Below are 23,751 nucleotides of genomic sequence, written 5' to 3'. Positions count from 1 at the left end.
GGGAGAGGGCAACAGGGATTGCAGTCCAATTTAGGTGCATTAATGAATGCGATACCAATGTGGGCCTGGGTCCCTCTAAGGAGCAGTAGAGAATGCACCTCAGCATGCTCTACTCAAGACACGGAAGACTTAAATATTTTTCCCCAAACAAGTGAAGCACCTTTGGGTTGCCACAGCTCTGGAGGGAACAAAAAGGTGGGCTGTAAGAGTGTGAAATGGTGCATAAAAGATGTCAGACCCAACGCTAAAGTCTACCTTTGCATCCCTGAATCCCGACCTCTAAGCACTGTGCCTGGCATGGAGTGGGCATTAATCCACATAATAAATGTGGAATGGAGGGAAAAGTTCCTGCTGTATTTGTTCATGGCCCTCAGCCACTGGTTACAGTGGGGAGATGTTTATCTTCTGCCTTTTCTTATTCTATGGTATTCATGTCTCTTCGGGGACTGGAAGGAGAAGCTGCTCTGCTTATGGGATGACGTTGGTCAGGCTGACCTCGGTGATGGGGTTGGGTTAGGTGAGGGCTTTTTCAGTTGTATACTCCAGGCACCTTGTGGAAAAAGCTGCAAGGTGGGTAAGGTGACCTGGGTGGATCAGGAGACATTTCTTCTTCCTTTCCCATCTCCCATCCTTCCTTTGTTTCCTGTGCTCCATTTACTCTGAACCTAATACCTGAGAATCATCTGAAATAGCAGCAACCAGCCTTTGCAAAGCACGACATTTGGCAAAATGTGTTCCATGGAATTCCAGTTCTGTTCTCCTCCTTCTCATCAACCAGAGCAATTGCACTTTTGCCTCTTTTATATACTGAGATTGCATATGTGTATCAGCTGGGATTTCGGTGCAAGCAACAGAAACCAACTTCTTTAACTAAAAAGAAAAGAAATCTATCGGAAGTGTTATGCAAACCAGAGGTCTATGGCCAAAGAAGTTCGGGAAACAGGGAGTTGAGCAAAGTCCATAGGTCTATCTACTGGGGGACCTCTCAGGATCTTTAGTCTGCTAATACAAATCTCCAAGAGAGAAATATCTTTTGCAAAGTTTTCCAAATTTATTACCTCAATTCCAAGATGTGCTGATTGTAAGATGTATCCAGAGTTAGTAATAGCCTTCCAGGGTTCAAACCAAAAGGAAACACTATCACATCAGGTGTGCAAATTGATTTTAAGAAGCAACTTGATTTCATAACTTTGTTTGTTTGTTTTAAGGCACCATATGCAGAATACTTACTATGTGCCAGACACTACTTTAAGAGCTTTTAAATAAAATGACTCACTTAATCCTGTCTTTTGAGGTGGATGTGGGGCCTGAGAATGCACTTCTCAGATCTCTTATTGCAAGAGCATAATTGACCAAGGGCCCTGGTTGCTGCATTCTAAATCCACCTCCACATTGGGCAGGGGCCTTGCTTTCACAGGCTGCTCTCAGCCAATGACTGAGCATGTCAGGGATACTGATGTAGGTCCCTTCCAGGGAGATGCAGGGCTCCTTTGATGGTTGACTTTGTCTCAAAACTTCCTCAAAACTTTGCCAAAACTTTCCTAGAACTGCACTGCAATGGAAGGCTATTTCTACCCAATCTTCTTCCTTCCCTTTCTTTTTTTTTTTTTTTTGTAGGAATTAGGTCTACATTTGAGGTTTCACAACTTTTCCAGCCTCCTCTGACTTCTCCCCATACTCTTTCACAGGTGTTTCCCCAAACAAATGTCTTGCACGTCTAATCTCATCTTGAACTAACACAGTTGGATCTTTTCTTTCATTTCTAGTTTATAGATGGAAAGTTGAGGACCAGAATGGTTAAGTACCTTGCCCAAGATCAGATGGCTAGTAAGTGGCAGAGCTGATCATCAAACCAAGGTAGTCAGATTTCAGGGGACTTGTTATTCACTTCATGACACAGCCTTGCACTTACTATTAATACATGAAAAAGCAAGAAAGTGCATCCTAGGATCTAGGAAATTAGAGATTTTATTAAGTGACTCATTGTTTTTAAAACTTTTATTTTAGGCTAAGGTATACATGCACAGGTTTGTGATACAGGTAAACTCATGTCACAGGGGTTTGATGTACAGATTATTTCATCACCCAGGTACTAAGCCAATAGTTATTTTTTTCTGATTCTCTCCTTCCTCCCACCTTCCACCCTCAAGTAGGCCCCAGAGTCTGTTGTTCCCCTCTTTGTGCTCATAGATTCTCATCATTTTGCTCCCACTTATAAGTGAGAACATGCAGTATTTGGTTTTCTGTTCCTGCATTAGTATTGCTAAGGATAATGACTTCCAGCTCCATCCATGTCCCTGCAAAGTACATGATTTCATTCCTTTTTATGGTTGCATTGTATCCCATAGTGTATATATATCACATTCTCTTTATCCAATCTATCATTGATGGGCATTTAGGTTGATTCCATGTCTTTTCTATTGTGACGAGTACTGCCATGAACATATGCATGCACATATCTTTATGATGGAATGATTTATATTCCTTTGGGTATATACCCAGCAGTAGGATTGCTGCGTTGAATGGTAGTCCTGTTTTTAGGTCTTCGTGGAATTGCCACACTACTTCCTACAATGGTTGAACTAATTGACACTCCCACCAGCTGTATATAAGCATTCCCTTTTCTCCACAACCTCACCGCTATCTGTTATTTTTAACTTTTTAAAAGTAACCATTCTGACTGGTGTGAGGTGGTACCTCATTATAGTTTTGATTTGCATTTCTTTAATGATCAATGATATTGAGCTTTTTCTCATATGCTTGTTGGCCACATTGATAAGAGCAGATATTACACTTGATCTTAGCCAAAAGGCTGTGAAGCAATGGGACTCATTTTTTTACAGAACATCTTGTCGGTGTAGGATGCTGGGAGCTATGCCTTGGGAAATGCTGGCAGAGTACTTTGAGATGTATATCTGTCACTATGACCTGAAGGTGTCATAGGCCAGCGGACTGGAAGACCAGAGATGAGGAATGGGTCTGATGCCGTGAAGGAGACCTCCAAGGCTGTCTGTCCTGCTGCTGCTGTTTATTGTGACCTGGGAGAAGTACAGGAGAGACCACTTTATGTCCTTGATCTCTGCATGGCCCCTGAGTTTCACTGTGGTGTCTCCTTGTCTCCCATATTCTGGTGAGGCAGCTACCGTGGTGTGGTAGAAAGGCCGTTGCTCTGGGAATAGAAGACCATCACTAAGCAGTGCTGAGATCTTGGCGAATCAGCAGACTTCTCTTGCTTAGCTTTCCTCGCTTCTACAAAGAGGATGGGATGAGACCAAGGGTTTCACACTAAGTTCTTTGAGGCCTTGGTGGCACTCTGGAGATAACAGGGAGGCTATTGTTAGGGGTATGATTCAAGGGAGGAGCTCCTGCCCACTCTTCCCCATTTCAACAGAGTATCTCTATTTTTATCCATTTTAAATATTAGGGTTCTGTGAGTATCAGCAAGCATTATTGGTTGCAAACTATAGAATCAGACTTCCCTAGCCAGAGAAAGGAAACTAATTAAAAGGACAGTAGAGGTAGAGAGAGTTATTCAAAGATTCAATAAGATGCTGGAGGACCAGGCTTGGGGTTGGAGGAAACAATGCCAAGAAAGTTCTGAAAGGCTGGATTGGGAACCCCAGCAGGCGGGCATGCTGCCATCATGCAGGCTGTCTTCCAGCCAGGCCATTAGTCTTGGCTTTCTTGTTAAGACTGAATCTAGGGAGAAGGCTTTCAGTGGGCTGAGCCTGCCTCTGGGGTAGGAAGAGAAGCCACTACCTCTTGGACTTTCAAAGTGGGCAGTGGTCACCCAAAAATCCTTCCAACCAAGACCTCACACAGAGATATGAGGTGTTTTTCTAAGAAGTAAACCAGGTTCTCTAGGAAAAAGGAGTAGATGATCAACAGTCCCAAATAACAAATATTCACTCTCTGCATATGATTTTATTGGCAGAAGAGTTCTATTGTACATTCATTTGGAAGGCATCAGGCTAAGGGCCCTTCCCACATGACAACTAGAGAAATTCATCCCATTCAGCTGTTCAGCCTCCAGCCAGGAGAGGAGGGGACAGGAACTCTCTGGCTTCTTGACCACAGAACTGCCCCACGTGCCACTGTAAGCCCCACTTCTCCTGACAGCTGGTGGGGAGACAGCAGGAAGACCACTGTCTTGGCTTGGGTTCTCCCAAGAAAGCAGAGCTACAGAACAAAGGCTTGCATGCAGGTAGTTTATGTTGTCCCCACAGAGTGGGGACAGGGCAGGAAAGAAAGCAATGCAGGATACGTTATTGAGCCCATCATCACTGTGGACCATGGAGCTCAGGGCTGCCAGGACCCTCTGAGAAGCCACATAGAAGAGTCCTAAGAATTGTCTAGCTGAAGAACAGAGAGGGAAGGAATTGTATACTGGCTCCTGCCCTCCATGGGTCAAAGATTACCCATGGTGTGTTGGGTTTGGGTAGGCAGCAGAACAGCAGAGTGTGCTCCTGCATGGAATGGCAGCCGGGAATCCCCAGGGTGAAAAGTGAGAGATGTGGGCACACGTGATGGCTGCAGCATCGGCTGGAGGCAAAGCGTGGGTGGGGAGGGTGGAGGGCAGGGCACCAGGGGTGTTCAGTGCAGCAACCCCTTGGCTACTTTCCTCTGCCTTATCCCTCTTTGAGGGACACAGGCACATGATGTGCCTGATATTCAGGTCGCAGGGGGCTTCTGCACAGTTTGCCTGTTGGCTGGCGGGCATTCCAGCCAGTGAGGAAGCGGTCACCTTTGACTCCACACAGCATGGCATCTCTCAGAGTTTGGGGACCGACATTTCATCAGGGATCTCACCCTGCTTCCCAGTGTCTCTCCCTTCGAGTCTGTACATTCATCCAAAGGCAGTCTGTATTCCAAGGGGGAAATCTGCCTCCTGCTTACCCTACAAGCTGGCTCTGCCCCAAGGGTGAGGTTTAGTGTGCTGCAGCCAAGGACTTGCAGTCAGCGGGGACAGAAAGGGAGCCTGTGCCGTGCTCGGGCCAGGGCAATGGAGGCTTGAGCAGGCGAGGTCCTGGCTTTTGTGCAGGCTGCCTGTAGAAAGGGGGAGTAAGCTTGCCAGTGAGCCTGGCTGGGCCTTGGCCAACCAATTTGTTGCTTGAATTGCAGTATCTGAGGCCTGCAAACGGGCCTCACTAGAGGCTTGAGATATTTTTATGAGTTTTTATTTTTAACATCCATTTGCCTCTGGCTCCCTTGCCAGTTGACATAGGTCAGACTCTCTTGTGACATGACTGTTCACAGTCCCAAAGGCCCAAGACTTGCACTGTAACCCCTCAGTGGAAGAGATTGCTATGGTTATGATTTTATTTTCAATAAGTGTTCATGAATGATCTATTCCACTTACCAACACTTATCAGATCCCAGGCACTGTGCTAAGGACTTAACATACCTTCTCTCATTTTCCCCTACATAATTCCCTACTCATCCTTTGGATCTTAATTGTCCCTTCCTTGGGGGATATCTTCCTTGACTCGTTTCACCCCTGCTGCCCCCATCCACTTATTATGTGCTCTGATTGCACCACGACCCTTCTGTTTGTGGTACCTGTCTGTCTCTGTTGACATTTTACTTTTATTTGTGTCGTTTTTTGATTCACGTCTGTCTCCCACACTGGAAGAAAACTCGGTGGTCCATGCTCACCACCACATCCCACACCTAACACAGCGCCTGCCTGGCACATGGGAGACACTCACTAAAATGCATATTGAAAGAAATAATGATGGACTATCCTTCTCAGAACCCTACGGGGTACATTTTACACTGAGGCTCAGAGAGGTTAAACAGGCGGCCCAGGGTCACACAGCTGGTAAAGGTAGAGGTAAGATTTAAATGTGTGTTCATCTGGCCTCAAAACCAGGACTTCACTGATGTGCTCTGCAGCCTTCTAGCATCCCTGCCTGGTTCCACCTGTGAAGGGCAGAGGGACCTGCCCCAATCTCTGGCCCTCTTGTTTCACCTCCTGCCTCTCTCACTAGGGTCCTGACTTCCGCCCTCTGACCCTTCCAGCTGCGAATCCTGCCCCTTGCAAATGCGTCTGTTGCCATTCGGCAGTCTCTTGGCTGGCAGTGCAGGTCTCCATCTGCTGTGATGGCATGGTGCCTGCTCACAAGATGGCATGCTATTTTTACCCAGCTTAGGTGCCAAGCCAGCCAGATGTTTCTCAGCAGCGAAAGGAGGTTGAGCATTGCTAGGGTGTGGAGGGATGCTTCCAAATGTCAGCTCCTTGGGGGCGCTGAGGGGAAGTGGCTCTGGGACGGGCAAAAGAAGCGCTTTGCCTGGAAGTGGACACCTCCAAGAAGTGTCATTCCTGGCACCTGTCTGGGGCTCCAGCAGTGTGCCAGGAACTGGCTGCTGGTTCTGAACTCATGCTGGGCTGGGATGAGTCTGCCACAGGGAGGAAATGCTCTGGGTCAGTGTTCCCAGTGAGTGCACATGCTTCTTCCTCCTACTGCGGCCCTGGAGTCTCTGGACCCAGATGGTGACACCTGGAGGGCTTCCATGACTGAACTGGCTGCTTGGAAAATTCCAGGTTTGGCTGGCGGCTCTGGTCTGGAGGAACCGGAGGAGCTGACCGGATCAGGCTGAGTCCAGGCATTTGCTGTGATCATTTTCCCTCAGAGCACATGGAGCCAGAGGTCTGGCGATCCTAATCCCTGCTCTCTCCTTCCTGTAGGGGGTGACCCTCAGTTGAGAAATACCCCCCAAATGATAGTTAGAAGCAGGGGTGTGCAGCATGGCCCCGCTGGCCCAGCTCCCTGTTTTCCTAACTTCTCCACTCCTGTGTGACCTTGAGCAAGTCACATCCTCTCTGAACCTCAGTTTCCTCATCTGTAAAATGTCCAGAGCCCCTCCCGCCAGATCTGGAAGTCTTTGTTGCAGTGAGTTGTAGGGAATCACAGTTGTTGCCAAGCTTTGCTGACGTTTTCCCAAAACCAACCATCCTCAGACCTGCCGTGGGGGACAAGCAAACTGCTCTTCTGCCCTGATGTGTTCAAGTCCCATATCTAGATGCGAATCCCATTTCCTCCCCCAAGGAAACATTTCAGAAACCTCAGACCCCCTACAAGAGGCTGCCTCCAAGTCCAGGCTTCCGGACAAAAGACCCCCTTCTCCATGAAGGATGGGAGTGCATGTGGAGAGAGAGGAAATGCTTGCAGCTGTGGCAACCCAGCTGAGACAATCAGACTTCAGGGAGGGGTTTCTGAGGCCTAATTGAACACACCAGGCTGGCAGTGCTGGGTATGGCCTAGGAGATGTCAGTCCTGGATAGGCCAGGAGGCCAGGGCTTCTCAAACTTGAATGTGCATCTGAGCCCCCTGTGCATCTCATTCCAAGGCAGATGATTCAGTCGGTGCAGGTGGGGCCCTTGTGTCTTATGTGGTGGGCAGAATAACAGCCCCTCAAAGATTTCACTTCCTAATCCCCAGGACCTGTGAATATGCTAGCTTACACAGTAAAGGGAAGTTAAGGTTGCAGATGGAATTGAGGTAGCTGAGTGGCTGACTTTGAGATGGGGAGATTATCCTGGATTATGCAGGTGGGCCTGGTGGAATCACTGGGTGCTTACGTGGAGGAGAGGGAGGCAGGAAGAGAGGTCAGAGTGAGAAGGACTCAACCTGCTCTTGCTGGCCTTGAAAGTGGAGGAAGGAAGTCACGAGCCAAGGGATGCAGGCAGCCTCTAGGCGCCGGGGAGAGCGAGGAGGTGGATTCTCCCCCAGAGCCTCCAGGATTGCAAATTTGAGATCCTGCCAACACCTTGATTTTTGCCGAGACCCATTTCAGCCTTCTGAACTACAGAACTTTGAAAGAACACATTCATGTCGTTTGGAGCCACTAAGTTGGTGGTAATTTGTGACAGCAACAATGAGAAAACTCCTACAATCCACATTTCTGCCGAGCTTCCTGGTGGTGCTTCCAGGACACACTGTGAGTAACAAAGCTTCAGGCTTCTTGAGGGTGGGGCCTCCTCCTAGGCCAGGTGAGGACCTGGATGTGGGAGAAGGCTGTTCAGTGGCTTCCGTGAAAGCTGGCTTTTGACACTGTTTTGTCTCTGTCCCCTCGTTTCTCCCCTTGCGTAGATTATTTGAGGTCTCTTGGTTGTTTCTTACTATGTTCCAGGTCAGGAGTTCCTGGTTTGTGGGCTGGGTGTACTTGGGGAGTTACTGTAAAGCCCTCTGTTCTCCTGATGAGCACCGTCTGTTACCCAAACAAATGAGACCACCTCATGTATGCATTTCTTTGTTTCAAATGAATGCAGGTGCCACGAATAGGACCCTACTGGTGGGGGGTGGTTTAGAAAAAAGGCTCTGTCCTTTGGCTGAAATCTAAGTTCTGTGAGCACCCAGGTGTCCCTGTGTAATCTGGACCCTCCCTCCTCCTCCCAGCCCACCTTGCTCTTTTCCTTTAATCACACACAAAGCTCCAGTCCCAGTGGCTTCTTCCATCCTTGAACATGGGTCCTTCCTGCTTTGACAGACTCAGGGGCCTCCTCTTCATTCTCTGGACTTGGGTTAAGAACTGCCTCATCAGAGGGGCCTTCTCTGACCACCCTGAGAGAGAATGGTTCACCTGATACTCTTTCTTAGTGTTCCGGGTTAGTGTCCTTTGTGGCATTTATTACAGTTTGTGGCTGTGTATTTATTTGAGGGCTTTGCCCATGGCCTGTCTATCCCTTTGGATTAAGCTCAACGAGGGCAGGGCCTCAGCATTTTATGTCCACCCATGCCTGACACATTCAGCACGTGTCATGTGCTTAATACAAATTTGCTGACCAGGGAATGAATGAATGAATGAATGAATGTATATCTAAGCCCTCATGAGGAGAATTCCAGAGTTTGTCTTCTTTCCTTGATGCTCTGAGCCTCCCTCTGGACCGCTTCTGATCTGTCTCCTAGACTGCTTATCCTTCTCATAAAATAGGAGCCCTGTTGTTGACAAAATCGGTCCCTGCTTCCCTTAACATTTCCCTCCACCTTTTTTGTGTCTCCTCCCCATCTCCATTGTTTATCTCTGCCACAAGGAGCATGGTCTTTGCTGCTCTCTTCTCCGTTTGATTGGTTGCCTGCTAAAGGAAAAAAAAAAAGACACATCCTTGGTGCCTGGACATCCTTTCTCCCATTTTAACTGTGAGTCAGTAGGGTTTTTGTATGGGATGGAGCTGAATACTGGTATTTACTTTTGTTTTATTCCCAGAGTTTGTCTTGTTCATGTGAGTACTGGCAGCTGCCAGAAGAAATACTCTGTTTCTGGTCTCCCATCTTGGTGGGGGATGTGCAGGCTGAGAACACAGGAGCTGACTTCTACTGTACCAGCTGAGAGTGCAGGCTAGACTGCAAGAAGCACCTCCTTGCTGATGGAGTGGTGAGAGAGCAAGATGCTTCCCCAGGCTGCCAGGGAGCAGTTGTTCCTGGAGAGGTTTGGGAGAGACATGACCCTGCTGTGTGGGGCTGGAGGCAGGGAGTGGACAAGATCCAGGCACGAAGAGCTGGGGTAATGGCTGACTTGAGTTTACTCTTTTTTTTTTTTTTTTTTTTTGAGATGGAGTCTTGCTCTCTCGCCCAGGCTGGAGTTGGAGTGCAGTGGTGCAAACTGGCTCACTGCAACCTTTGCCTCCTGGGTTCAAGCGATTCTCCTGCCTCAGTTCCCGAGTAGCTGGGACTACAGGAGTGTACCACCACACCTGGCTAATTTTTGTAGTTTTGATGGAGACACTGTTTCACCATGTTGGCCAGGCTGGTCTCAAACTCCTGACCTCAGGTGATCCCAAAATGCTGGGATTTTATCACCTAGACCATGGTGCCTCGGCCTGCCAAAGTGCTGGGATTACAGGCATGAGCCACTGTGCCCGGCCAAGTTTACTCTTTATACTTTTCTTTATTGGTGACATTTTCTACCATGAGTCGGAATTATTAAAAATCTCAAATCTGTGGAGATGAGAAAAAGGAAACTGAGAGAGGTTTAACTTGTTCAAGGTCATACATCCAGAAGAGTGAACTCAAGTCTGTCAGACACCAAATCTCAAATATTTCTTGCCGCCTAGCACTTCCTCTTGTGCACCTGAAAACTTTCCACCATGCTCTACAGGTATTTGTGTATATACGTTAATTCCTAAAAAGAGATGTTTAGATAGATGTGACTTGGTGGATCTAGGACTGCTTCCTGGAGGAGGTGCAGTGTTTGCATGTGTGTAAAGGCTGTGTAGTGCCTATTTGAAATTTGTCTTCTCAGCATCCATCCCTCCTGCTTCCAGCATTAAGGCCTAATTTGGTTGGTGGCAGGGTAGATGCACCCTTCACCCATTTTCAGTCCTTCTTGTCTGGGTAGGGCTCTAAGCCCAGCTCCACGGGTGGCATATAGGACCTGAGCCTAAGTCAATCGGTGCATCCCATCCCTCTGGCCATAGTGATTGGTTCAAGGATAGGGATAGATCCTAAGCAGGTTCAGACAGAGCAAAACTCAAGACTTTTGAGGGAGTTGCCAGAAAATGTTTTATTTCTATCCAGCTGGAACTAAACTTGGGAAGATGTGAGGTTGGCAGTTTGGTAGCCATATTTTCAACATAAGAGAAGACTCTGGAGTGGAAGGCCAAGCAGGAAGATGGATAAAAATTAGTCCTAATGTCACAGTTTTATCCTTGATCCAGCCATGCCTGAAGCTGGACTTACCTTTAAATTTTTCAGCTATATGAATCCATAAATTCTCTTTTTGCTTGCTTAAGTCTGCTTGAGTTGGTTTTTCTGTCACTTTTAATGGTAAGACCTCTGGTTGATACAGACAAGGAAGAAATGGCAGCACATTGTAGGTTGGGGACAGCAGTACAGAGAAAAGCACATGGTTACCAGGGAAGTGTGAGCATGAGGAAGTCTCGTATCTCATCTAGCCCACCATGTGTATCCAGCTGGAGAAAAAAATGAATAGAATACATTGTCTTAGAATATAGTAAGACAGGAAAAGCCTTGCCCCACAAAAGGATGAAGAGTATGATGCTGTTTGGCCAGAGGCTTAGTGTCTTGGAGCGTTAATTGGTGTTTTGTTGGGGAAGGGGTTGTGTGGTGCAACAAATTTGAGGAACATGGGAACAAACAAAGCTATAAAGCATTTGCTACCAGACCTTTTGAAGCCTTTACAATGCTAAGATGTATTGTGAGCTCCGAGAAGGAGAAAGAGAATGTGTATGTTTCTAGAGCTTATTTTTCTTGGATCATCTCCTGGGACCAGCATTGCAAAGAATGTACTTTGAGAAACTTTGGCTTAAAGAGTAGTTACTGTTCAGGCTGCAAAGGAGCCGCTTTCCTGGCTGAAAAACTCCCCAAAGGCATGAGCAGTGATCTAGAACTATGGGCAAGATTGAAGTGACATTCAGGAAAGGAAGGTGGCTCTTGATTCAAGGGCCCCAGAAATACTTCCTGTCCTTCAATCTCCCTCTGGTCAGCTGGCAAATTCCTCTGAGTCTAGATCTGGGCTTGGAGCAACAGCTTCCAGAAATTTCTGTTGAAGTACAAACACAGAGCTGCTTGCTTGGTGGCAATATCTAGTCTGCATTCATTCATGTATTCATTCAACGCCTACTGAGTTGAATTATTGAGTACCTGCCGTATGCCAGGTACTGGTCTAGGTGGTAAGGATCCATCAGTCAATCAGACACAAGTTCCTGCCCCTGTGGAGCTTCAACTCTAGCAGATGGAGGCAGTTAGGAAAGTACGTATTCATGTAGATAGTACGCTCTGTGATTAAGTGCTAAGATCAATAGCCCTGGCCAGGGAGATTGGGAGTGCCAGAGAAAGGATGTTAAGTAGGGCTCCCAGGGTGAGCTTCATGGAGAAAGAGATATTGGAACAAATCCTTGGAGGAGGGAGCCATGAGGCCATCTGAGAAGGGATGTTCTAGGCACCATGAGGCCATCTGAGGAGAAATGTTCTAGGCAGGGGAATGCCAGAGTGAGAGCCCTACCGAGGGTGGGAGATGGGAGCAAAGGAGTGCCTGCCTGGTGGAGGAACAGCAAGAATTTCAGTGCATCTAGACCCAGTGATCAAGGGAGAGAGGAAGTGATGTTCAGCAAGGTAACTGTGAGGCTAGGTCCCAGAGAACCTCACAGGACTTTGGTTTTCATGCTGAGCAGTGTGTAAGAGCCATTGCGGGGTTTGAGTAGAGGCACAAGAGGACTTGACTTAGATTTTTAAAGGATGGCTCTGGCTGCTTTGAGATGCAAGTGCAATGGCCAAGGGTGAGAGCTGGAAGACCAGGCAGCAAGCTTTGCAATTTTCCAAGAAAGAGATGACGGCTTGACCCAGGGCCTTGTATGAGTGTGGGGAGCAGTAGATGTATGCTGGATGTATTTTGAAGGTGAAACCAACAGGATGTTCAGACAGATAGGATGTGAGGAGTGAGAGAAAGTTTGAATAAAGAATAACTCTTGGCGCATAGAATTGGAGGGATGGAATTGTCATTCATGGAGATGGCTAGGCCTGCACTGTGTCTAAAAAAACCAAACCAAACTAAAACAAAAAACAGTAAGACGATGTTTAAAAATTGGAAGATTCTACTTTTTTATTTTAATTCACATTTACAGCCGCTCTTGAACACTGGAAAGATCTGGTAAAACTGGGCTCATCTTCTGCCTGACTCCGGTGGCCTGGAGAGGGCTGGAGCTCCTCCCTAGATGGACAGGTGCTCTCCAGTTTCTTCCTTTAACTCTCCAGCCTGGCCCCTTAGGGGTTTGGGTGGGAGAACTTAAGGATCAGTAATAAATAGCACAGTGGTTCTTAAACTTAAGTGTGCATCAGCATCACCAGAGGGCTGCCTAAAACAGCTGCTGGGCTTGTGATTCAAGAGGTCTGAGGTTACGTCTGAGAAACTTTGATCCTTACAAGTTCCCAGGTGACACTGATACTGCTGTCTAGGACCCATACTTTGAGAAGCTCTGAAGAGGCATGTTCTCCCATTGGCACCGCTAATCACATGCTTGCAGACAAGGTTCCTCCATGAGCTGGGAATGGCCTACAAGATGGATGCATTTTGATGGTGATGGGAGAGGAGAGTGACAGCTCAGATGTGTGGACATCTAATCAGTCATGAGGTATTTGAGCACTGGGGTTGCTTCAAGGTTTGTCAGGGCTGCTAAAGGCAAACTTGGCTTGCTTTCTGGTTTTTGGCAGAAGCTGGCTCTTCTGGGTCAGGGTCACTAGCAACTGGGGCAGGGAGCCAAGGCCCCAGGGGGAACCAGCAAGACCCTAGTGGGAGACAGTCTCTTCCCAAGAATCTAAGGGAAGGATGAACAATTCTCTGCAGCCTGCCCAAACTGCTTGCATAAGCTTTCTTATTTACTTCAATTAAGCTCCAGGCTCATTATGCAGCCACAGTGCTCACCCTTCCTCAGGGAGAAGCAGAAATCACATTTCCATCTGCTTCTCCAGCTTGGAGAGCCCCAAGCATGGGGACAGTGGCCACTCCAGGGCTGGCCTCCTGGTTACTCCAAACATGGGAGGCTGGAGAAGAATTCTGGAGCGTCTTTAAGCCGTTCAGAGTAAAGGTTGTGGATCTGGCCTGTGTTGAGGGCAGCAGTGTGAGAGCAGGATAAGCCACTTTTTCTTTTCTTGACAAAGAAAATATTTCTCTGTACATCTGGTTTGTGTTTTTCTTTAGGGTTCTGCCAGAAACAATTGTGAAAACAGAATGCAGCCCAAGATCGAAAGAATCTATCCATTCCTCTGGAATTCTCCATCTGTCCTGTTGGACCCCATGTTAAGATTTGAGGAATTCCTCAATGTGAAGTCATTGGGCTTTAAAAATATGGCAGGCAGAGTCTTTGTTTGGTTTGCCAGTACAGTTTCTCACCTTCAAATGTTGGCTTCAGGCCCTTCGTCCACCTAGGATGCCCTCCCAATTTCTACCTTCTATGATTCAGCCCACTCATTCACATATCAAGGATTTATTACACTTATCTGTGTCAGACTCAGGGAGACGTTCTGGGGACAGATCTGTGGTGAGCTGAACAGTTGCCACCATAGTGAAACTCACCCCGTGGGAGGGGTGGATAACAGACACACATCCTCTTACCAATTAAAAGAATTACTAGTGATGTTTCCTAGGAAGCAGAGATTCTCTAATATCTGTGGACCTGTTATTTTCCATTTTCTCATTGACCACAGATAGATACGTGGTCCTGTTGTGCATGATTTGTGTGTACATTTCACTCATGGACAACACGAGTTTGAACCGTGTGGGTCCACTTACACCCAGATTTTTTTTTTTTGTAACAACAGTTGGCCCTCTATATGGGCAGTTTCCACACATTTGCAACCAAACATGGATTGAAAATACAGAATTTGCAGGATGTGAAACCCACATATATGGAGGGCAAAGTTTTCATATCCTTGGATTCCTTAGGGCTGACTGCAGGACTTAAGTATGCATGGATTTTGGTATACGTGGGGGTTCTGGAACAAATCTTCCACAGATACTGAGGGACAACTGGAGTTTGTACCATGTGAGTTGGGCAATATTTGAGCTGGTCTAAATCCTGTTCCAGGAGAGAAGTCCCCTGATCACTTGCTTAGATGTCACAGTGATGTCAAGCTGCAACAAAAGTTTCTAAGTACTCAAATTCCGCATCTTGACATGAACACATAATAATCTGTTGGTGGCCCAGCAACTGGTCCACACTTTGAGTGGCACTTTATCAACGACAGGAGAGTGTGTTAGGAGAGAGAATACTGGAGGCTGGCAACCAGCGAAGGATGCTTGAGGAATTGACACCTGAAAGATGAGTAGAGGCAACCAAGGTGGGATGTAGAGGGATCTGTGTTCCTGGGAAAGGAACAGCATGTGCCACAGCCCAGAATTGGAAAGAGCTTGGCCTGTTGAGGAATGAAAAGATCACCAGAGGTGGGGGAATGTGTATTAAAACTGAGAGTTGGTTAGAAATGTAGTGCAAGGCTGGGCGTGGTGGCTCACTCCTGTGATCCCAGCACTTTGGGAGGCCGAGGCGGGCGGATCATGAAGTCAGGAGATCGAGACCATCCCGTCTCTACTAAAAAAAAAATACAAAAAATGAGTCGGGAGTGGTGGTGGATGCCTGTAGTCCCAGCTACTTAGGAGGCTAAGGCAGGAGAATGGCGTGAACCTGGGAGACAGAGCATGCAGTGAGCCGAGATCACACCACTGCACTCTAGCCTGGGTGACAGAGCAAGACGAAAAAAAAAAAAAGAAAGAAAGAAAGAAATGAAATGCAGAGTGATGGAAGGGCATGGTGGTGGGGGAGAGTGATCTGCTCCCATTTTCATTTTGAGAAGGTTCCTCTGGTTGTGATCAGAGCACCCTTGTGGGTCAGTGTTTTAGGGTAAGAGTTGGCACTAGTGGAAGAGGGAAGAGGTGTTGGAAGCTATTATAGAGACTTGGGTGTATAGTATTCTGCTGGGACTGCCATGCCATGAATAAAGTACCATACACTGGGTGGCTCAGAGTAGCACAAATTTACTGTCTTACAGTTCTGGAGGCTAGAAGTCTGAGATCAAGGTGACTGAAGGATTGATTCCTTCTGAGGGCCGTGGAGGAGAATCGGTTCCACACCTCTCTCCCAGCTCTGAGTGGCTTGCTGGCAATCTTTGGTGTTCTTTGGCTTCTGCTGCATCGCTCTATCTCTGCCATCATCTTCACGTGGCATTTCTTCCTGTATGTGTCTCTCTGTGTCCAAAATTTTTCCTTTATATAAGAACACAGTCATGCTGAATTAGGGGCCCACTCTAATGACCTCATTTTTACTTGATCACCTGTAAAGAAAGATCCTATCTCCAAAGAAGAGCACATTCACAGTTCCTAGGGGTTGGAACTTCAACACCTTTTTGGAGCATGCACTTTGATCCATAACAGGGTGAGAAAGTAGTTACTTACATCGAGTTGGTGGCAGAGGTAAGACAACAAATGAGATGGATCCAGAAGATATTTTAAAGTTGAACTTAACAGGACTGGGTGACTGGCTGGTTGTGTGGAGAGGAGAGAAAAGTCTTAGAGCTATGCTTCCCAAACTTTAGCATGAGCTCACTTGGGGATTGCTATGGTCTGAATGCTAGTGTCCCCCTAAAATTCACATCTTGGAATCTAATACCCAATGTGATAGTGTTAAGATGGTGGGCCTTTGGGAAGTGACTGAGTCATGAGGGATCCACTCTCATGAATGGGATTGGTGCTCTTATTTAAAAAAAAAAAAAAAAAAGCTCAAGTGCCAGGCACGGTGGCTCAAGCCTGTGAATCCCAGCACTTTGGGAGGCCGAGATGGGCAGATCACTTGAGGTCAGGAGTTCGAGACCCACCTGGCCAACGTGGTGAAACCCCATCTCTATTAAAAATACAAAAATTAGCCTGGCACGGTGGTAGGTGCCTGTAATCCCAGCTACTCAGGAGGCTGAGGCACAAGAATTGCTTAAACCCAGGAGGTGGAGGTTGCAGTGAGCTGAGATTGCGCCACTGCACTCCAGCCTGGGTGACAGAGCAAGACTCTATCTCAAAAAAAAAAAAAAAAAAAAAAAGACTCAGGTGTGCTCTGTGCCCCTTCCACCATGTGAGGGTGCAGCAACAAAGCACCATCTATGAAGCAGAGACCAGGTCCTCATCAGACACCAAATTGCTGGTGCTTTGATGTTGGGCATTTCAGCTTCTAGAACTGTGAGCAACACATTTCTGTTGTTAATAAATTACCCAGTGTAAGGTACTTTGTTCCAGCAGCTTGAACAGATTGACAGGGATTTTTGTTAAAGTGCAGATTGCGATTCAGGAGGTCTGGGCCAGAGCTTGAAGTTCTGCCTTTCTAATAAGCTGATACTCCCAGTCCGTGAGCCCTTTCAGTAACAAGAACACAGAGTCTCACTGAGCAGTATGGTAGTCAGTAAGCACACGTGACTATTAAGCATTTGAAATATGGCTGGTCTAAACTAAGATGTGCTGTAAGTGTAAAATACATACTGAGTTTCAAAGACTTAGCATAAAAAACATCATAAAATATCAAATTTATTCTTTTTTAAAATTATTGCATTAATACTATTTTGAACTATGCAGGGGTCAGGTAAAATATATGACTAAAATTAATTTCACCTGTTTCTTTTTATTTTTGGTGTGGCTACTAAAAAATTTGAAGTTACGTATGTGGCTCGCATTATAGTTCACATAATGTGTCCATTGGACAGCGCTGGCTTACAGGGCTGATAGTTGATTGGCTGAAATACCTCCTCCTTCTGAAAGCTTCTTGACTACTCCAGCTGAAGATGTTTCCCATAGGCATTTCTTTTTCAAAAACTATTTACATGTCACTTTGCATCTCTTGCCTTGCTCTGTAGTTTTTTCGGGTCTGTGTCAGTTTGCAGCTAGGTTCTAGAGCCTCTCAAGGGCAGACACCCTCTAGTTCTGTCTCTCCCACAGCTACCCCGCTAAGCCTGTCATTCTCTTCATAATGCAACGATTGTTGACAAAGCAAATTCCAGTGAGTCAGGTTCCTCTGTTGGCCATGCAGTTGCTTCTGGAGGGAGTTTGGCCGAGTGTTGCACTGCAGAGGCCAGAGTGGAATTTTGTTCCCTGGACCTGGTTAATGAGGTTTGGCAGAACCGCTGCTCACAGGCTGAAGGAACGCCATTCCCTGGACAAAGGGAGGAAGGCAGAGGAACTGGGGACCTGTGAGGGAAGAATTTCCATGGGCCACCATTCCTTAGGTGGCAGGGTCATTGCATTCAAAAGCCTAGGCAAGTGGATGGTTTTCTCTCTCCTGCTTCTCTCTTTCCTGTGGTCCCATAGGCCCAGAGTGTTGTTCCAAGGGAAGAGGCCCAGTCATCTCTTTCTCTCTCCTCAATCCCATTTCTTCCTTTCTTTCACCTAGGAATTGGGCGCTCTCTCTCTCTCTCTCTCTGTCTCTGGCTGCACTTCACCAGCTAAGGAGTTGCACTGGCTTCTGCTCTCCTCTCTTGCTCACCCACATTGTGAGGTAAGATCTGAGATGCAGGTTTGCTTCAGGGAATCTTGAGGGCAGGGTTCTCCAAATGCAGACCCTGAGATGGAGTTTGGGGTGCAAGATGTTTATTAGGGATCAAGTCTTCTGAAGGGAAAGGAAAGGCAACAGGATCAGGCAAGGGGAGAAGTCAGAGTGTAGCACAAGCCTGACAAAGCCCCAGGCTCAGCCAGCCAGCAGGGGCAGGGAACAGGGATTGGGCATCGCCTGTCACTGTCCCCATGCTGGGCTGAAATGGCCTGGTCTTTATACCCTGCCTTACACAGTGACTAGGTGTGAGCTGCCTGGATGAAGCAAGACCTCGGGTCAGGACTTCTGCAGCTGAGGCTGCCTCTGAAGGAGCTGACAGTTGAGGCTGCAGCTGTCCACATCCCCACAAGGCCCTTCTCTAAAGAGTGGCCTCTGCATGTACCACAGAATCTACAGCAAGGGCTTGGGTAGAAGTAGCTTACTTGGGAGGTGATCCTAATGATACAGGAGGGGGCAGGAAAGTGCTGGTTAGAGAAGGGTGGGGTGCTAGTGAAGGCTCCACCCAAGAGCCTGTGCCCATGGACATAAGTGAGGACAAGCACTCCTGTTTTTGTGCCCAAATGTTGCGTTTTCCAAGACCACTCTGGCCTTCCACACCCCCAATACTGTGCCCATATAAACCCAAGAGACCTTAAGTGGACACACACACAAGTGTCTGGATGACAAGAGGAGCAGAGGAGCGGAAGAGCACACCGGCAGACACCAGCAGATGCTGGCAGGCCATCCATGGTGGGGCGACATGGATTTCAGCTGGGGGCGGTCGGAGGAAAGTCTGACTGCTGGGAGGTCCAACTCCAGGAGACCACCTTCCCACTCCATCCTCTTTCTGGCTCCCCATCCATCTGCTGAGAGCTACTCCCACCACTCAATAAAACCTTGCACCCATCCTCCAAGCCCACATGTGATCTGATTTTTCTGGTACATTTGGCCAAGACCTGGGATACAGAAAGCCCTCTGTCCTTGTGATAAGGCAGAGGGTCTAACTGAGTTGATTAACATGAGCCACCTGCGGATGGCAAAGCTGAAAGAATGCACTGTGACACCCACCCATTGGGGCTTGGGGAGCTGTAAACAACCCTAGACACTGCTGTTGGGATGGAGCTCAAAAACACTCCCCATGACCTGCCCATCTGCATGCTCCTCCTAGGGGTTTGGACAGCGGAGCACAGAAGAAGGGAGCCACAGCCCTGTGGCACACACGCCCTGCCAGGGGGATAAGGGAACTTCTCCCACTTCACTAACAGGCACAGTGAGGGAGTGAGGGAGTGAGGAAGTGAAGAGGGAAGGGAGGGTATCAATACAGAGTGAGTTAATGAGCAGGTGACTGCTGGCAGCCACGGGCTCAATCCCATGGGGGACCTCTGGGACACCGCATAGGACACAGCACTGAGCAGTGAGGAAGCTGAGGCACAGATCCACCAACTCCACCTCGCTCCCTGTTCCAGAGATGGCCTTAGGCAGAGATGGGGAAGCCTCTTAGGGCTTCTGCCTCTGGGGGCCTCTGGGGTGGGGCCCTGCTGCAGACCTGACAATAGTTAGGTCCAGTCACTTAGGAAGAAGCAGTTCTTCATGTGCAATGACCTAGTTTACCGGCATTCTTTGCTTTGAGGGGTGGAGCCCCTGCCTGCTTTAGCCAACATTTTCCTGCTGTTCTTGAGAAGGCATCTTTCTCAGAGCCTCATGAAGTGGAGGGTCAGCAGCATCGGCAGGATTTAAGAATGCGTCACATCCAGCTCGATCTTTGCATCTGATAGATCCCTGATCCCAGTCAGCATTTCAGCAGGCAGATGAAAGAACAGGAGAGCCTGGAGGACAGGCATTTGGTCTGCCTCAGCTCCTCACATACAGCACGTGTTCAATCAGTTTCTGCGGCTGTTAAATTCTAAAGAAGAGGCAAGAGGAGGGAAGACGGGCATACAGTAGGGAGGAACCAGACTACGTCCTTCAAGCACCACTCATTACCAAGCCTTCATCCAGCCCCTTAGGCTAAGGTCCTGGTAAGTGTCCCAGTCCAGAGGTGAGGAGTGACTGAAGCCCTGTCATCCTGCCATTGTGAAACAGCCTGTGTTTATCAAATGCTTGCTGTGGGTGTCTCTCAGTGCTGTTGCTCTATGTCTTCAGCAGCCGCATTGCCATTTGAAAGATGAGGAAATGATGCCCAGGGAGGAGGATGAGCTCGTCCAAGTTTGGACAGCAGAGGTGGGATTTGAACCCAGATCTAGCTGATGTCAAAGCCAGGGATCCAGCCACCCAGGCTATATTTTGGAGAGGAGGCAGATAGGAGATGAGGAAGAAGTTTGGGGCCAAGGGATGAAGAGAGGAGACGGGGGCTGGGGAGCAACAAGGTGCTTCTCTCAAGAGCCTTGTGTTGCCAGAACTTAGTCCAGTGTTTCTGGCCAAGCTGTGAGCTCATATCATGTGAAGATTAGAAGCCAAGGCCAGTGAGGGCCATGTTGGTCGCTGACTGAGATGAATCCACTGTGGGTCAAAGGACCTATTGTTAGTGAGGGGCACACGAGTCATGAGCCTGGCAGACTGGCCAATGCTTCTAGCTGTTCTTCTCTTGAAAGAACTCCTTCTACTCTGGGGAGGAGATAAAGGGTCCTTGGTGAAGGAGGAAGTCCTCTCAGAGACCCCAGCCCTCTGTCCCCTGGTACTCCTCAGCTCCTGCCCCTTGCCCTGCAACCCCCCTGATGGGGAACACAACTTCTTTCTCACTCCTCACAACCAGAGTCTGGAACTGGAAATTGTGTTGTCTGTCTGACTCCCAAGGCTTCCCACAGTTCAGCCAGCCTCATTAAAAGAGGGGAACTGAGGTAAAGTGAAATAAAGCCCTCTCCATAAATGTTTCATTTTTATGAGGCCATTAGCACACTAATCTTCTATGGGGTTCTGCCAGCACCTCATATGCACAAGATTCTCAGCCAGATCCCAGGAAAGGGGCCAAGATGCAGGAACGAGTTCTTCCCTTCCCCTGATTTCTGTAAGTGTGTGAGTTGGGGAACTGAGATGTGATTGGGAGAGTGAAGGAAGGAGACAGGGCTACTGAAGGAAGTGGTGCTGTTGTGCAGGGAGTGAGGCAATGGGAAACTCCTGGGGCAGACAAGGCCCAAGGAGTTGGCACCAGAGCTATGTTCTGAGTGGGAGAGCCTGCCGGATTGCACTCTTCATGCAAAGCTGCCAGGGCTGGCTGGCACGCAAGACCCTGCTGTGGACAGATGGGCAGTGACCCAGGAAAATGGGTAGAGGAGAAGGGAGCAAAAGTGGCATTTATTGAGCATTTACTAGGGCCAGACCATTTATATTCATATCTCATTTAAGCTTCACAACAATGCTGTGAAGGATTAGCAGAGGTAGTAAAATAATAGCAGTAATAGAAGTAATGGTAGTGATAGAAATAACTATCATACTTCCTTAGTAAGCTAGGATGTGATAAGTATTTACCATGTTCCTAGCACTGTGGTGTTCCTTTGATATGCATTTAATTGATGAGTTTTTCCCAGGACCCCATGAGAGGATTCTCTGGGTTTTTCAAATAAACCCAGAACAACCAATGAACCCGAGTGCACTCTGCTTTCCTATGACAGCTCCAATAGTGCAGCATTTTAGAGAGGAGAAAACTGAGGTGTTACAAGTTTAAATGCCTTGTCCAATGCTCCACAGGACAACCAGGGTTTGAAGTGAGGACACCTGACTGGGTGCAGAGTCCCATCATATCCACGCTGCCTACTCATTTAGAGGAGGCGCTGCCTCATTAAAAGCTGGCACTATCACACTGCTGTTATAAACATCACTGACCCTGTGGTGCTGGGGTTAGCAAACATTTCCTGTAAAGGGCCAGATATTAAAGAGTTGAGACTTGAGGGCTGCACGGTCTACTGCACTCTGCCTTGTGTACCAAGAACAGCCGTGGGCAACATAGAAGTAAACAGGTATAGCAATATCCAATAAAACTTCATTTATGAAAGCAGGTGGCCAACATGTAGGGTTGCCAAATCCAATATTTTATTTGGTAAATCTGGCAACCTTAGGTGAGCCTGATCTGACTGTGGGTCATGGTTTTCCAGCTTTTCATCTAGTGAGTGTCTGTGGTTTTTTTTGTTTGTTTTTTGTTTGGCAATTTACAACTGTTCCCCTAGTACCCACAAAACATCAATAAAAAAAGAATTATCCTCACTTGACAGATATGGAAACTGAGGCTCAGAGGGATTAAGGAACTTGCCCAATTACATTCAAGTGCAGAACTAGATTTTGAATAGGCGACAGGTGTATTTGACTCTGCAGCCTCAAGCAGTGGATTGCACTTAAACGACTTGAGACTCTTATACAAATAGCCAAAACTCCCAGCTACCTCATGAAATTTAGATAGAAAGGAAAGACCCTCCCTGCTTCTGCCCTGATTCTTCTACCTCTGAAGCCAGGCTTCTATGTGATTTCACCTAGATTAATGGGGAAAGAGAGGCAGAGGATGAGGAGAATGCAGGGGGACTCCATACTTCCTGGTGACAGCTCTGAGCACTTGGCCTAGTTGCAACTTCTTTGTAGAGCATGTGGCAATAATTATTTATTTCTCTTCTCAGCTGACTTTGTGGACTCCAACAAGGCTAACACAGCAGAAGAATTACTAGGGGCTCAAGAACTCTGAAGCTAAATGGGTCTAGGGCAGTGGTTTTCAACTGAGGGGAGAGAGGGTGACCTTGCCCCCCAGGAGACATTGGCAATGTCTGGAGACATTTTTGGTTGTCACAGCTCAGGGTAGTATGGTACTAGCATCTCATGAGTAGAGTCCAGGCGTGCTACTCAACATCCTACAATGCACAGGACAGCTCTGCATAACAAGGAATTATTTGGCAAAGATGTTAATAATGCTGAGGTTGAGAAATCCTGGTCTACAGTGAAGCCATTGATGTAATGGTTCTGCTTAGGATGTACTTGCTCCCTGTCTTAGTCCGTTTGTGCTGCTATAACAAAGTAATATAGGATAGGTAATTTAATGATAGAAATTTATTGCTCACACTTCTGGAGGCTTGGAAGTATAAATTAAGGCACCAACAGGCTTGGTGTCTGGTGATAGCTCTCTGCTTCCAAGATGGCACCCTGCGTACTGCTTCCTCCAGAAGGAAGAATGCTGTGTCCTCACATGGTGGAAGAGATGCAAGAAACAGATTTGCCCTCTCCAACTATTTCACAAGGCACTAATCTTATCCATCATGACCTAATCACTTCCTAAAGGCGGTGATTTAACAGTATTACCACCTTTAGGAAGTGATTAGATCATGATGGATAAGATCAGTTAATAGCATCACCTTGATGATTTAGTTTCAACATGTGAAACTTGGGGGATGCATGCCCACCACAGCACCCCTCTCCTTTGGTTCTAGCTCCTCTGCATCATATTCCTTCCCTACTTTTTGGAGGTAGGAGGTATGGGAGCTTGACCAGTGAACGTTCTTCAGGGCAAGGACCCCTAGTTGTTCCCTCCTTCTTCCCCGTTCTCTACAAAGGGTACCTTTCCCTCCTCACCAGAAACTTCACCTCTATTTGCCAAACTTGATGTCTCAATCAGAGTCTAGGTAGAAATACCCCTTCAGGTATTTACAACACAGGGAATTGAATATGGAGAATTGGGGGAGGTAAGAAGGCAAGGGATAGACCATGCCACGCTTAGGCTATAGAGACTAGGGAAGGAAGTGGGGTTATGTCACCAGATTCCAGTG

General features: G+C 47.5%; 1 long non-coding RNA gene and 1 pseudogene across 1 annotated transcript in view; one reads left to right on the top strand and one right to left on the bottom strand.

Annotated features, from left to right (window-relative positions):
- LOC107128960 (uncharacterized) overlaps nucleotides 1–23,751 on the top strand; it is a 136,971-nt gene that overhangs the window by 60,966 nt on the left and 52,254 nt on the right. The gene's annotated exons all lie outside the window — the stretch shown is intronic.
- Nucleotides 2,689–2,824, bottom strand: LOC123572133 (U2 spliceosomal RNA; annotated as a pseudogene).

This window comes from Macaca fascicularis, chromosome 2 (genome assembly GCF_037993035.2).
Source record: "Macaca fascicularis isolate 582-1 chromosome 2, T2T-MFA8v1.1".
NCBI classification, from domain to species: domain Eukaryota; kingdom Metazoa; phylum Chordata; class Mammalia; order Primates; family Cercopithecidae; genus Macaca; species Macaca fascicularis.
Note: the sequence above shows the minus strand (reverse complement) of the source record. Positions and strands in the feature narration are given on the sequence as shown.